The following is a 16,041-nucleotide window of genomic DNA, read 5'->3' on the forward strand; positions in this document are numbered from 1 at the left end:
TGACTAAATGCTAAACTAGGCGGCCGTGGAAATCTACCACTAGAGGTTTGTCAATAAGAGGTTAAACAAACTATGTTTAGTTTGTATAAAGAAGCAAGATCAGTTGAAGAAAGATGGGCCTGCTCCAGAGAGAAGGGAAGAGATTTAGAGAAAGGATTTCCCAACACTGACCTCTGGGCACTGAAGTCTCCTTCCTGCTGCTTAGTTCATGCAGTGCTGGGGAATGGCTGAGCTGCTGACTCTGGATTTGGGGGAAAATTTTGCATCATGCTAAGAATGTGTGAATACAAAGTTTATACCAGAAGTCTGAATGGGCACCGAATTGCTGAATAAGGACTACTGAAAAGCCATTTGAATTAACTAGTTACATGACACAAACCTGGAAACTGGGCAGCCAAGCCCTGTCTGACATGAATTTACCAATTTAGCAAAACATCTTTCAGAATGAATGCAAAGTAACAAAATAATTGTAAGAAGCTCCAGGAAACACACTGAATGGAGGTAGCAGGCAGCATGAAATAGCAGTGATGGTATAACGTTGTGTCTTGCTGTGCACACGTTTGTGCATCCCTGCCACTGTATCCCCTATAACCATCTGCAGTTGCTGCCTGCCTTCTTTGGGATCTGGACAGGGGCTGTATTTTTAGCTTGACTTCAAACATCGTCAGTGCTTGGCTCCAAGTTGCGCAGGCTCTTGCCATTTCTAACATTCATTGTTTGGGACTGGAAAGCCTTATATAGCCTTAAGTTGGAAGATAATGTATTCAGCTTCTACAGTCACAGGAACTGACTGATTGATTTACACCCACTTGGTGTTGAGGATTTAGGTAAAGTCTTCAAAAACCTCTCAGTGTTGTTGAGCAGAAACTGGGAAACTTTTCTAACTGGTACTATATTCCACAATTTCACTTTATCTTGTTTGTTTTAAATGATCCTTTTAAAAGTGGGTTCAACCCAGCATTTTAGATGGGGCTGTTGTGGTAAGGGATAAAGCACTGTATGGAAACACCAATTCCTCTTCACTTACTCTAGAGGGAGCCTAGAGGGCTAGTTTAGATTCGACATTCATCTTTCAGACTGCTGACAGTAAATTAGAGGAACCTGTGTCATTGCCAGTAGTGAAATCAAACCACAAGGAGAGAAAGTGCCAGAAAGCAGATGCACAGAAGTTGGTACAGAGTGGAAAAACTTAGCTGGCTATTAAGAAATACTTTTGAGGTAGTGTGGCTTAGGCACTACTTCTGAAAGCGAAACACCTATTTTGAGGCTACAAAGAAACGCCTGCTGCTAATGGAGTCCCAGCTATGAAACACCTCCTGAAGCTGGTTACCTTAGTGCATCTGTTCTCATAAAGGCTAGCAGAAGATGGGAGCCAGGGTTAAACTATCCTCTGGCAATGTCAGAAATATGAGGCTTTTCTTTCCTCTTTTGACTGCCACTTATGAGAAATGTAAGTTTGATAGCAGGCATCCAGGAGGGGGTTCTTGGTGGTGAATTCCACATGGAGGGATGGAGGTCCCTGTGCTTCAGACTTCAGTGCCTGCTTTGTTTGTAGAGATGTAGAAAATTATGGCGCGAAACCAGCTCCCAGATCAGCCTTTGCAGGCAGAGGGGTATGTAGGCTGTGAATTGTCTGTCTTTAGATGTGAATTAGGTGCCAGCTTGCTTGACATCATCAAAACTCAGGTTGTTGTGGGCATGCTTAGGAGGAAGATGTTTAGGTATTAAAGGAAGTTTATTACGGAAACCATGAATTGAGTACTTCCAAGGTGACATGGCACCTAAACAGAGAATTTGAAAACCCAAATATGTCCTTAGAGACATAGAATAGAAGCGAGACAGTTCTGCAAGGGCCATGTCCTGGTAGCTGCTCTGTATGGCCCCATGGAGCTTAGCCCAGGGTCGCTCTTGAGTCCTTACCAAGTTCACTTTTGCTACCTGCCATGTATTCCAGGCTGCAGGGGGTTATAAGGCTTCCAGTTCTCAAATAACAGGTCCCACCGGGTGGGCCTATGCTGGCCTTGTGGAAGTGACTCACTTCATTGTCTTTTGCTACCTGAGTTATGAATATTTCTACTTGTCCTGCAGTGCCAGTTCTAACTGTACAGGGGTTAGACCCCACAGTTTTCCTAGACCTTGTTTTTAGCCACTGAAACTCAAAATCTGAGAGACTCAAAAACTGGAGCTCAGGTGCGCCTGAAATCACAAGAAGTATCTCAGTTTAAGAGCCGTTGCTTTGCCTATATGGGCAGTGGAAAGAGCGAGAATCACCTGCAGAAAGAGGGTACCCCTGCCTCTGGGTTGAGATGTCTGGGACACCTTGGTAGTGTTTGTGTGGGGACATTGTACCGTACCACTACCACAGCTGGACTTTTGCCACAGATTTGATGGAAATGGATCACTCTTATCTTACAAACAATTTTTTGAAGAGAAGCCAGGAGCAAAGCAGTGCTCACCTTTCATAAAAACAATTAATTTGGAGACCAAGTTTGACTTTGCATGTATCCTAGGTATAGATGTTTTTGGAACAAAAGTCTAATGAAGTGTTTTTGCTGAAAGAGTTTCATAAATCCTGTCATGTCATAGGATGTTACTGGTCCTATGTGTTTACTTTCAATTTATGTTGCTAGCTCTGTTACTGCCTTTTATTAAAGTTCATCAAGCAGATTGGTTTTAAGTCTTGTTTTGAGAGAGATGAACAACAGCATGTGGAATAACCTAGATAAATAAACTGAGAGTAGTTGAAAGCTTCTATACTCAGAAGTGCCTTATTTGACTTTCTTGCGTGGGAGTATTTACTTGCGAAAGACAGGATATTGATGATCAAACATGCAATTAACTGAAAGTGTTCTGTGTTCTTTGTGTTAAACAAAAGTATGTTGCATAAAGGCTCTGGCAATTTATTTTTTTAACTCTTCTTTCACTCACTTCTTTAAATGAATGAATGCATATGTTGCAATATGCTTTACCATACGCTGACTAAATGTAGTCACACATTTGTTAAAGGAAAAAGATCAGCTTTCGATGACTTAAAATCTCACAGAACTGCTGATATAAATCGCTTCATCTATGCAAGCTGATCTCTCCATCTGTTATATTTTATACTGGTTCGTTTCTATATTTTAATCAGAGGATCATTATGAACATCCTACCAGATCTCCTATGTAATGCAGTTTGTAGGTCAACTAGAAGTTTTGAATCAAGTCTGTAGTATGTATAGGAGCTAGAGAGCCTTTCAAAAGACATCTCATTCACTTATAAAGACTAATGGCAGGGCATTTCTGCCTTAATATTTACCACTCTGGCACGTTTCAGAAATGCTTTCATGTTACCATCGTCCCTCTGTGCCAGCCATTCTAGTGCACCTGTTTCTTTTTTTCTTTTTACTCCCCCCCTCGCCTCCACCCCCACCTCCCCACCCCCGCTCCCAGCTCCTCACAAGTGTCTGTATTCACAGTTTTTGTGTGTCTGTGTTTTACTCCGCCATCTGACACCGTGTTTCTGTGCTGGGATGTACCTCTACAGCCCCAGTCTTTCACATTTCCTGTTCAGTTGTCATTTTTATCCTACCCTCTGCTCCCAGACACAAAGTTACCTTTGTGCTCTTGACATCTCTAGCAGTTGTCTTTATCTGACCTGAGTGCTCCCCAGCACCTGCTAGCTTTTCCCCAGTTCCCATTTTAATAACCCCTTCCCCTCCCAATTCCATCAGTTTTCTTGTTGAGTAACTTGGCTCCACCACGCTGAGTACTCCTTTCCTTGTGTGATCCTTCCCCTCCTTACTATTTAGTAACAATAACTCTCCTTTTACATATCTTCTGCAAATACACAGTTTTCCTTGCCAACTGCTGTAAGGTGTAGTGATGAAGAGGAGTTCAGGGTAGGGTTTGTGTGGCAATTCGAGCCTTAATGACTGTGTAGTTGTATAAAGACATGTGTTCTGTAAAATGTACTTCTTGAAGGGATGAACTGCATTAGTACCACACTACTGAAGTTTGTGAAATTTGTGAGAACCAACTGGTATATACAACTGAAATGGTTCAAGAGACCATTTAATAACCTAGAAGTCCAAAATATAAACCATGCCCTTGATAATCAAAGCATCACTCCCATGAATTCTTAACTCCTCCCCAATATGTGTGATACAAGGTTGTGGCCATGGTGAGATACCTTTCAGTCTTGTGATGCACAGAGCTACCTCTGATAACCAAGGTCTGAGGGTAGAAGATGCTGGATCACAGTTGCTGCACCTGAGAGGAGCGACTCCTCTTTTGGTGGCAATGCAGATGACATATTAAACAGGAATATGACCAGCTGTTGATTTTCCCCAGCCTTTCTAAAGCCTACATGAGAGTCACCCAACTTGATGCATCCTCTAGTGACATCCAACCCAAATTCTGACCCCCAAGATGGAACTGCCTTTTCTTAAAACTGTTCTTCCCCTTCCCAGTGTCTTTGCCTGCTGCTTTTCACCCATTCCCATCCCCACTTGAACATCTCTAAACTCCTCTGTCACATGCTGTGGATTTTGGTAGTGTGGTGCAGAAATAGTCAAGCTGGCCCCACATAAAACTTGCCCAGATTCAGTTAATTTGCTTAACTGAGCTGCAGCCCTCACGTGTTTGAGTCACATCAGTGAAGCATGCTTCCCTGCTTGTGAACCAGTGTATAGGCGACAACTTAGCACATGAAGCAAACCATTTGCTCTGTTTAAAAGTGAAGAAAACTTTACTCTGAGCTGTGTGGTGTGAATATCTCTTGTAAGAGATGTTTTTTTCTTAAGGAAGAAGAGAATACACCATCTGCAAAATCCCCATGTGGAAAATATGATCTCTGCTAAAATCTAGCAGGTGTATTTGAATTAAACAGAAGACTTCAAGGTTCTCTTTTTAAAATATATTTCTCATTAAACAGTACCCCCAAAGTACAACAAGGTGTGAGATTTAGCATGGTGGTATCCAGATGTTTTCTAGGCTCTTCCCCTTTTCCTTTTCCTCATTCACAGACCACCTTGCCCTGTTCCTGAGCTGTCCCATTAGGTAGTGGCTATACTTGGTTGTTGACCCTTGGTAATACATTGTATGACATTTTTGTTTGTTTGTTTGTTTGCTTTACATAGGATCTAAGACTATTTAATACGGTGCAAAAGTACATGGGTGAAATGTAGGAAAACACCCAGGGTGGTTGCTTAATTCGTCACCCAACTGTGGCCATTTTAACTGCCTGCGTGGCCACCTCTCCATACGACGGGCAGCCTATAGCACATCTGTTCGGGACCTGCAACTGCATTAACCTCAGGATTATGACATCAAGAATGGCATTTGTACAATTAAAAATGTTATCTCACAGGGCAGCCCCTGTTGCCCTTGGCCACCTTTGGGTAAATTGTGTTGTAAGAAAGGTTAAAAAAAGCTGCTGGAACTAATCCTTTTGATGAAACCTTTAACAAGTATGTCAAGCTCCTCTGATCTTGGCCCTGGCAGAGTGTAGTTGTAGTTAATGTCCTCGACTCTAACTCACCGTCTAAGACCCTCTTTCCTGCCGAGTGTTTTCTTCATCAGTTTGTATTTCTGCCAGTCAGTGTCACAAAGCACTTCCTGCTTCATCCCTGCCTGACGGGGTTAAGCCATGCTGATGGTCTGCAGTTGTGTGCAGCTTCATTTTTCATAGATTCTTTCTGATAACCATAACATGAACTCTGGAGTATGTGTTAGGAACTGAAAACAGGCCAAGTGTTTTGTATTAGAGCCTGTATTCCCACATTCACCAATTCTCCAAGGGTTGAAAATGCATCAGTGACATGTATGAGAAAAAAAAGGCTGGGACTAAAATCAATTTTCTCCCCTCTTGCCTACATGAAACAAAATTAAAAGCACAATGAGCCTTATTCTTTTTTCATTTACTGCTGAAATTCCTCCGCCGTCTGTGAAGCAACTCTTGTTACACCACCCTAACTGGAAGGACAATCAACCCTAGTGCCTGCTGCAGATGGTTATACCTTAAAAGACAGGAGTACACACAGCTTCTCTATCTACCATTTTTTTAAAAAAGTCAGTAAATATTTTATCTTTATGGATGGATCTAGACCCCAGAGAACTGCATTAACTGAAACTTGTAACTCGCTCTAAATGAACAATTTGATACTCCCTTATACATGACTGGCTTTCAATATCATCGTACATATTGTGACCTAAGCTGTCAGTTTAAAGCCTGTGTTAACAAAGATCAAAGGAGAACTGAAACAAAATATAAAAATATAGCAATAAATAACCTAGTGTGCTTTCTTATCTCCAGCGAGAATTTTATATTAGGCTGGTTTATTTGCTTGGTATTACACAGTCTTCTTTACTTCCGTTGAAAAAAAAAAAAACAAAACTTGGGTGAAAAGCCACAATAATCCCTCAGATAAAATAGAAAGAGTTAATTATGCCTGTGCTACTAACAGATGTCTCTTCTTAGAAACCAGCCATTTGTGGGGTTTTTTGTAAGCATCAACTTTTCTCCTTGAGATCTCACAACCTTTTTTTTTCTTTTTTTTCTTTTTTTTTTCCTTCTTCTTTTTTTTTTTGAGTGTAATGCAGACCCATGTTAACAATTCTGCCTTCCTGGCTGTCAAAGAGATTTCCTGTGGTCTGTTTTTGGCTGTGCACTCAGCCAGTTACTGTGTATATCAGGCATTTGTTTAAAAAGCAAACAGCTACAATCATCATCGGCATAAAAATTAACCCATGACGTGCAGGATGTTTCACTTTCTTAGCGCGTATCCAAGAGCCACCTGAAGACTCATTGAAGAGATGGACAGCCAAGGAGTTGAATGCGTTTGAGGGTGGTTGTTGCCATGAGAAGGGCAAGCCAAGTGTCATCGTCTGAATGCTAAGCAGGGGTAACCATGGATTTGCTCATGTGATTTGGTCCCTTTGCGCTGCTTAGAGAAAGAGATGGGGGGGAACACTGCTGGGGCCTTTCCAGCCAGGGACAGAAGGGGACAGTCCCTCCCTCCCTGCCACTACCAGGCTGTGCAGGTCCCGCATGCACCCTTAAAATACATCAGGATCATTTTCTAAGAACAGATCAGCTATGGATGTTTTTCTCAGCATCGTTTGAAGAATAACTGTGGTTTCACAAGTTATTTTCAACAGTAACATGCGAAGAAAAGGCTAAATTACTGTGGTCAGGATGCAAGGGTACGTAGTAACATTTACCAAAAGTAGGTGCCTTTAGGCTTAACAAGCTAATGACTCCTGCCCCACACCCCACACCCTGCTGCAATTTTGGAGTAAGATGCCTAGTCCTGTTTTAAACATCAGATCATTGTTTGGCTCTGTCTTGGAGTTCCTAAGTATTAAAAATGTTTGTTGAGGTTCGCCAAGAATGCTATATGAGTGAGTAATGCCATTTGACTTACTGAAAAGGTTCTAATGCAACTTTAATCCAATGTAACAAACCTGTTGCAGAGCAATAATACAGCTTCCTTTAAAAGCTGATGAGATACCATTTTATAATGTCACAACCATAAAGATTTGCAATGCATTAGTTTTAGGTTGGCTATTTAAATTTGGGCAGTATAGAGATTAATCTGTATAATTATTTGCTTTAAGAATGAATCAGAGTATATATTTCCTGCCTTAGACAGTATTTTTAGTGTCATTGTGGATAAATGCCTCTGTTTGCAGTAGCAATGTATGTTAACACATCTTCCAGAAACCTCCTGTTCTTTCTCATACAGAAAACAATACCGATAAATTAAGTAGAGCTCCACAGGTTTTCATCAACCTTGGAAAACCAAACCTAGGGTTATAGCACTAAATTCTTTATGCACAAACTTATATACCAAGGCATGGTAGAAAGTAATTGGTATAAGTTTCATTTCATCTAACTTTAGAGCCCAGAAGATTAGTCTCCAGGTATGTGTCCTTCTAGTGGGTTATACACCCCATCTTTAAGTTGGAGATCTAAGATAGTTGAAAAGGTTCTCATTTGAAGCTGTTTTTTTCTCTCCATCCAAACATATAACATCAAATGAGACTAATCTTAATTTTTCCCTGTCTAGAAATATTGCAAGAAACAGAAAAGTTAATGAGCATGAAAAAAAAAAGTATTTACTGGGAGTAAACTCCTCAAAGACACAGAAGAAGAATAGTACCTCTCAAACATGTCTTAGGTAGCACTAGGTGCTCATATTTGGAAGAACAAGCCATTTGCACCTCCTGGGGTAGATCTGTGAAAGGATGGACAGACAGAAAGTGAACTGATGCACTGCTTGGTCTTGGCAGCTCCCTCCCACTCTTTCAAGACTGTAGCATTTGTTAGCTGCTGCCTTCTTGTATCATCACAGTGGCAAGTTCTTAGATTTTATGTTCATTCAAGCGTATACAACAAAGTCAACCTCTTCCAAACAGTTCCAGCCTAGGCAGCAGAAAACCCAAGTGTCAGGGAAACTCAGTGATTTCTACCATGTCTTCTGAAAATGTCCTGTTGTGGTGCTCTGGACCAAAGCTGGGGAGGTGGGACAACCTCCAGCCTTCTTTTGAAGCTTGTCCATGTCTACATGAAGACAGCAGGAATCCTGAGACCCAGGGGAGATCAGGAAAGAAGGGACATGGTGCTTATGCGGTGACCAGGAGACCAGGCAGGCGGTTGAGAAGATGGGGGTTTGGATCTGTGTTTGGAGAGCAAATTCCCTCTTCCATCTCCTGCCCAATGTAGAAAGTACATGCAATTCAATCTCTGCAACAAGGGAGGGACCATCCAGAAAAGAGGATTTCAGTGACTCTCAGGTCAAAGGAAGAGCAGAAAAGGGAACCCAAGACTTGGAGTTAAAGCTGCTCTCAGAGCAATGGGAGTGCCTGGTTCCAAGGGGGCTTGCGAAAGAACATCACGTTTGGCGGCCCTTTGTGGGACGTGATATGAAATCACTTGCTAAACTGAAACTCTGTACTTCCAGTGCTGATGAAGATGCCATTCCAAGTCACTCGTTTCACATATTAAGTGGATCAATTATTTTGGCTCTCTGACCTTCCAGTTCCAGGAATGCCCTGGACTTTTTTGTTCCCAAGCTGTATTTCTTTTTGCACAGTCCACGAACTGAATTCATTTCTCTAAGGAACATGAATAAAGTTTGTTTTTCCTAAATTCCTGGCAAACAAGTTGATGAAATCCATATGGATCACAAAGACTGAATGCTTGAGTACAATGTTCCTCATGTGAGCAAACACTTGTCTTTTAAAATAGATGACTTTTAGCTGTGGGGATTATATATATACATATTTGAGATCCGTTCTGTGAGCCATCAGCTAGATTTCAAAAGCATAAGACAGGAAGCTGACTGCTTCTGAAGGTGTTTTCCTTCTTCCTCATGTTAAACATACGTGCTTTTCAGATGAGGGTTGTTAATTTTAATTTTAATTTGTCATCGTATCTGATAATTAAAGGAAAAAGTTAAAAAGTGGTTTAAATCTTTCATTTTAAACTCTAATCCTTCTCAATCTGAATGGCTCTGAGTTTTCACCTTATTCTTACTGTTGTCAAAATCCCTTCAACACACACTCACACACAGACACCCTGCATGTCCTACTTAGGTCAAGCTGCAGATGATCCACCCTGCTGTAATTTTGAGTCAATCTCTTTCCAGTATGTCCTGCACACACCTCCGTGCCCCAGCATGTCTCCAGTCCACACCTTTCTGGCACCGGACTACCTGAGACAAGCTTGAGTGCAGACTAGGATGGGAAAGCATTTCAGGGGCAAGCTTTCTTATCCCTGTCTGTACATGAAACGTAGCAACTTCAGGTGTTAGACCCTATGGCTGTGTCACCATCAGGGGACTGTGGCCTTCCACGTCTTCAGCATCCCCAAAACCCTGCCTGGGGGCTTCCACACCAGCCAGGTGCTTCACCATGCACAACCTTCACTCTTTCAGGGCAGGAGCAAAAAGGCGTGTTTAGTCATATTCTCTACTGTCTTATCTCCTCAACTCCTCAAAAGACAGAAGTGGTGACAGTCTTAAAGCTCCATAGGAAGTGTGTGTAGTTGACAGAGCTAAGAGTGTCAGTGGGAGAGTGAGCAGCAAAATGGGGAGACGACAAAGCAGGACAGCTGGATTTGAGTGCCTAGGAGCATGAGGATGGGGTTGGTGTCTCCCCGTAAGGAGGCTGGGTAGGGCTGGGCAGCTGCCCTTGCACCTGGGGCTGGAGATGGCTCACTGTCCTACACAGTAGTGCACAATCATCAGTTTATCTGCAAAATAGAGCATAAGCTTTTTAGTGTACAGCCTCAGAAATCTTTAAAATGACTTTAAAATAAATTCTTTAAAATGAGAGAAGAATAAAAGCAATTAGCAAAATGTGTGGTTAGAACCAAAGCAGTTTCCACTGATTTTTATTCTAAATGTTTATTCTGTAAGTGGAGTGAACCGTGTGTAGTAAAAAAAAAGAATTAAATAATTGAGAAGAGTTTTCCTTGGCAAAAAGAAAGCATTTTAAAAGCAGCAGAAGATGAAATGTCAAGGCAGCTGTTGGTTTGCAGTCACTATGGTAATCATAACACAACACTTTGATTAGTTAGGCACACGGTGGAGACTCTGGGTAAGAGTCCGGGGCTGGTGGTGGTGAAGGGCAGGTTACTGTTTCTCGAGGAAGTTTTAAGAACTCAACACAAACTCATCCTTTTGAAAGGACAATGTACGCTGAGTTTTCTGCTAAAATGTATTTGTAAACAAGTTTTGTGCTTCTTTTTTTTTTTTTGGTACTTCAAAAGAAGCCCATCTTAAATTTAGTAAGTCAGGTGCTTTGTGCTAAAGTAGTGCTTACAGGACAGGAGGATGATTCCCTTAACAAGCGGTCTGAGCATCTTAGGTCTTTTATGTATTTGTGTTCAGAACACCCTGCAGAACAAGGAAGGTTTTTATTCCCATTTTTTCTTGTGGGGACAAGAAACCAGAAAGACTACAGTGTGGATTTAGGTGAGAACACAGGTGTTGGGACAATACATCACCTAATGAGTTAGGCTCACCTGTGTCCCCATTTGTGCAGATTTTTGATGGTGCCTTGAGACAAACATGTTGAAGGCAAGGCAGAGCTTCTTTTCCTCTTCCTCCTGCTCTCCTCCAACTCCCACAAACCAGAACTGTGCCTTAAATACTGGATTATTGGATAGAAGTGGACAGTCTTTTCAGTTCACTTTTTGAAGGGAAGGAAAGAGGGTTGGCAAGTTTTGAAGAACTGCTTACCAACTTCAGCAGTGGGTTGAGATCTGGGAAAAGCTGATGGAGCTGAGTTAATGGTATGTCTGGGTAGAGTTCACATCAGCATGTCCCCTGCTGCAGAGCAACTGCCTTGCTGCAAACAAGGACATTTCAGCCCTATATTTGCAGTTTCTCTTCACACCTTTTGTCTGTTGTGTTTATTTTCACTAGAAACTCCATCATGGGGTGGTGAAGGGGGGACACTGGCTTCTAAGGCATGTGCGCATAGCACAGCATGCCTCTGAGGTGATTTGGATGCTGTGAGTACACATCACCAATGCAAAGAGTATAAATAATGCCGTATATTCTTTAAAAGTGTTGAAATACACGAATTACCCAGGATGAAACATCACCTGTTTATCCTTTTGCCTTTCTAAAAAAGACAAATCAAGATCAGCTTCTTGTTGTTTTTTTTTTTGCACAGGGAACTTTGAACAGGAATGACAGTCCCAAATCTTGTGACAGGTTTCCCCAGGACAGACTTTCTTACCTCTTTCTGAGCTGCCGCTGATTTTGTATGGTGTTGGGCTGCACTCTCAGAAGCCGGGGGGTTTAAAACCAATCCCTTCTTCATTCTGTTTGTCAATTAAAAATCTCTTCTCACCTTTGTGAATTCAGAGGTCAATCCCTTCTTTCAGCTGGAGCTTGCTTTTCTGGGTAACAGCTGGCTTCCTCCGCCGTCCCCTGTGGCCATGGCAGCCCAAACACCCTCAATCCCGGGGAGCCGCATCCCCAGTGCAGCCCCTCACCTGTGCGCAAACTTCTCTGTTTTGACTACACAGATCATCTTGCAAGACAGAGACCTCAGTACACAGCCTGAAAAGTCATTTCAGCCTGAAAAGTGCTGGGGTAATACAGTAATGTAAAGTAATACCTAAACAAACCCACAAAACCTAGAAGGGAAGAGTTTTAAGTCCTATAATCACCCTAAGCTTTGCTAATTGTGAGACCACCAGCTGTGATAAAGGAAATTGATTTCATCAGTTGTCAGTTATCCTTCTTTTATTAATGATCAGAAGTTCACATCTCCCCCAGGCAGGGCAAAGTCCTGCTCTGCTCTGCTCCGTCATGATGAAAGCTTTGGCTGTAGCAAACCCCTGCATGTTACACAGGGAGTTTTCTCTCTCCCTGGTGGTTTCTCTTGCTGGAATCATGCTGGGACAAGTCCTTGTCCTGACATCACTTGTAAGTTTCTTGTCAGGCTTCTTCCTTCATCCCTTTGCTTATTAACTAATGTATCTGACTTCCAGGGCAGAATATGTTTGTGCTGTGGCTAAACCGGTTTCTGTTAAATGCAGCTAGGCAGCTACATTACCCGGAAAGGGTGTTGCTAAGTATAATGGGTCATATAGACATGCAGGACATCACTGATTGCTTCTATGAAAGAAAAAAGGTACGCTTCTTTCAATTTTACATCAAATTGATTTAAAATTTGCCATATTGCTAGCTAAGTTTTTTTCCTTGACAATACAGCAGGAAATGTTCCTTGCCACCTCTCTCTTACTCCACTGCACAACTAACTCTTAAAAAAGGTGTTGAAAGATGGAATTTTATCAGAAGGGAACTTGAAATGTTGCTGGCTAGGTATCCCTGAATTCTTGCTTGTTGGGGTTTCAGTTTCAGATTGACAAGCCATGGTACTGCTCTTGGAAAAATGAGACAACTCTTAAAAATAATCAAAAAAATTAAAAAGAAAACCAGAACAGGCATGTCCTTCTCCCTCTTCTAAGCAAATGGTTCTGGTAACACTTCTCCAGGAATGCTGACTGGATCTGTACAGAAGAAAAAGCTGTACCAGACTTCCCAGATGTCAGCACTGAACTTTAGGCTCAGTAGAAATAGATCATTTTAAAATTAATTGAAGGAACATTGTGGGGGAAAGAACCCCAACCAAACCAAAACATGTTTTGGGGTCAGGTGAGAGGTTTTGCTTAAATGTTGAGTTTTGTTTTGCCTCTTCCTGTCTACTGTACTCAGACTTGTCTATCCAAGATTTAGACACCTGCAGTAGGGCACATGAACCTCACCCCTGCAGTCTGACAGAAGAACTGGTACTGTGATGTACAATACAAGGGACAGTATTGCAGTCCCTGTCAGAACTGTCTTGCCTCCACAGTTACTACCTGAGTATTGCTCTGGACCTGAAGCAATGTCTGGCAGTACTGGAGTCCAACTGGGATGCAGACAAGTAGAGGTTAGGGAACAGAAATACCAGTTGTTACAACTGCTGGATGACACTTTGTGTTGAATTAATATTTATTAGCTTTTTAGACACAATTGAAACAGCTATAGATTGAGTTAGCTGTGCTAAAAAGTGATAAACCAAAACTTGGAAGCCATTTCCAGCTTTTTTTGTTTTCATCTCCACTTTGGGGTATGTGGCATAATTTCTTCTCTCTATAAAGTTCTTGGGGGACTTCCCTCCGTACTGTGTATTTTAAAACTTTTTCTTTGTTTTGTTTAAAAACTTGAAGTGGTGCGCAGCAAGTTCAGCCCATGAGTATAGGCAGCTTGCTGTGATTCTACCTCTCTGGAAGTGCCACCTCTTGCAGGCAAGAAGCCCGGTGTCCATTTGAAGAACATCTGCAGGGGAAAGCAGATATTTTTAGAGGCACCCTCCAGCAGCAAACCGTCCGTTGCCAGTTTATCTCTAAGTTTAAAAAATAATCAAACTCTTTCACTCTCAGTTGGTGATTCACAGTAATTTTGTCCTATACAGGCTCTAGATTAGATGAAGGCAGCTGTGTGCATTTGATCAGACTTTCACATCAGCTGAATTCTGACAGGTTGGCACTGTCCTGTTTTAGCACTGTCCTTCATGCATACAAATATTTTGGCATGAGCGTTTCCTAAACTACATGGCTGAGGCTGACCAGCATGGGAACCCTGCTACTGCAGAGAATGAATAAGTGCCTTGCCTATGAAGTTCAGGCTATTTTGTTTCCCATTTAAGTCGCTGCGCTGGAAATGCGGTATGTCCAGTTAATCTTCAGTGGGCAATCTCAGACATTATAGATCCACTTATACCTTGTGATGAATTACTTCAGCGTTTGGCAAATATTAAATAACATTTTTTTGTTGACATGGAAGTGTGACCTGCAGGCTGCAGCTGGTCCCAGTGTTTGGTGCTGTTTGTGTCCTGCTGTCTGGCTATTCCTCCTTCTGTTCTCTCGCTATTGCGTCGCAGCTGGTTTACGTCCATCACAATCAATGGAAGGACATTTCCGAGCTGGTAATTGCTGAGGGGATCTGGTCCTGATGGCTACTGGAGCTGCCAATCCGGGGAGCAGCTTTTGGCTCCTGCTGTGTACAGTACATCTGCAGTTTGACCATTTATCTCACTTTAAATACTTGAACTGAAAGAAAGGTTTGTGCAAGCACTTGCTGCTCATTCCTTGGCATGTCTTTCTTCCCCTCCCTCTCTTGTGTCTTAACAGCTATTGTGACAGCACTAAAATGTGTCAAATAAGGTGAATGCTGTTGTCTAGTTCTGCAGGAATGCTTCAATACTCTATTGAAAATGTAACTTTGGAATAATCACTGATTCACAATTATGGGAAAAGAAATACAGTTATACCAGCTACATTCTCAGTGTTGCAGTCCCACACTGTCAAACTTTGGTCTTTAAATGCAGCTGCAGAAGATATATTTAGGCATTTTCATAGGTATTTCTAAGCTCAAAAGCTGGTGAATACTGTCTGTTAGGGAGGTACAGAAGGTGACAGAATAATGAAATCAGTCTGCTGCTGTAGGTAGTTGGATTTCTTCATTTAGGTTATCAGATGATAAAGGTACTGAGTGGGAACTGGTCTACAAACTCCTGCTTATGCTGGGACTTAGGTTCCTAAAAGCCACTCAATTCCCAGTCTTGCTTACTCCTGTAGGCATCTAAATTCACTAAGCCACTAAGCCCCACTACCTAGTTGAAAGGTCCTGTGGTTGGTTCCTGGTTTTATTCACCTGCAAATGCTTGGATTGCTGTTGCTAGGAAATCGATGTCTGTCATCTAAAGCAGTTTGGGATTCAAGCTGAGGAGGACAGACACTCAAATACTGCCCAAGCCCCTTGGAAGAGAAAATGAAAAATGAGATTTCATCGAACCAATGATTACTTTCATTTGACATAATGACACTGCCCATGTGTTGCTGATTAGCTGAGTGTCTAGCATGCTGACAGAAGAAGGGAGATGCTGGGTGGTTAGCACACTGACAGAAAACTGACAACAGAACAGAAATGCTATTTAGCACCTTTCTTTCATCCAAAGAACGTGTGGAGCCCTTAAAGCTCTTAGCAGAGCCTAGCTGGACACAGCTAACAGCAGTGTGCACCCACTTTATATTAGATTATCAGTGGATAAAAAAGAAAACTTCCTTGGGAGCAGGGATCAGAATAGTAGGTGTCTATCCTTTCCCTTTCAGTTTCTCATTTTTTTTACCAAGCTACACAGAAACTGTATTGAAGAAAACTCCTAAAATAAAAATATTCCCCTTTTCCCCTTCCCTTCCCTTCCCTTCCCTTCCCTTCCCTTCCCTTCCCTTCCCTTCCCTTCCCTTCCCTTCCCTTCCCTTCCCTTCCCTTCCCTTCCCTTCCCTTCCCTTCCCTTCCCTTCCCTTCCCTTCCCTTCCCTTCCCTCTTCTGATTCTCAGTCCTGTTCATTCCCTTTGCTTAATCTGTTTAAACTTTAACTGGTTGCTACTCTCCATTACAAATGTCATGGCTCCTATTTTCTTCTCTACTGCTCTGTGTGTGCATATTTGTGCAGGGAGCGATGCTGTCCTCCTGCTTTGGCATCATCTTTG

The 16,041-nt window shown here is 42.1% G+C and overlaps 1 long non-coding RNA gene across 1 annotated transcript in view; it reads right to left on the reverse strand.

Moving 5' to 3' along the window:
* LOC308058604 overlaps positions 1-9,743 on the reverse strand; it is a 33,341-nt gene extending 23,598 nt beyond the window's left edge. The window contains exon 1 of the long non-coding RNA XR_013925909.1: positions 8,144-9,743. This is a non-coding gene — a long non-coding RNA (uncharacterized lncRNA). The remainder of the gene's footprint in view (positions 1-8,143) is intronic.
* Positions 9,744-16,041: the final 6,298 nt, after the last annotated feature.

This window comes from Falco punctatus (genome assembly GCF_963210335.1).
Source record: "Falco punctatus genome assembly, chromosome: 2".
NCBI classification, from domain to species: domain Eukaryota; kingdom Metazoa; phylum Chordata; class Aves; order Falconiformes; family Falconidae; genus Falco; species Falco punctatus.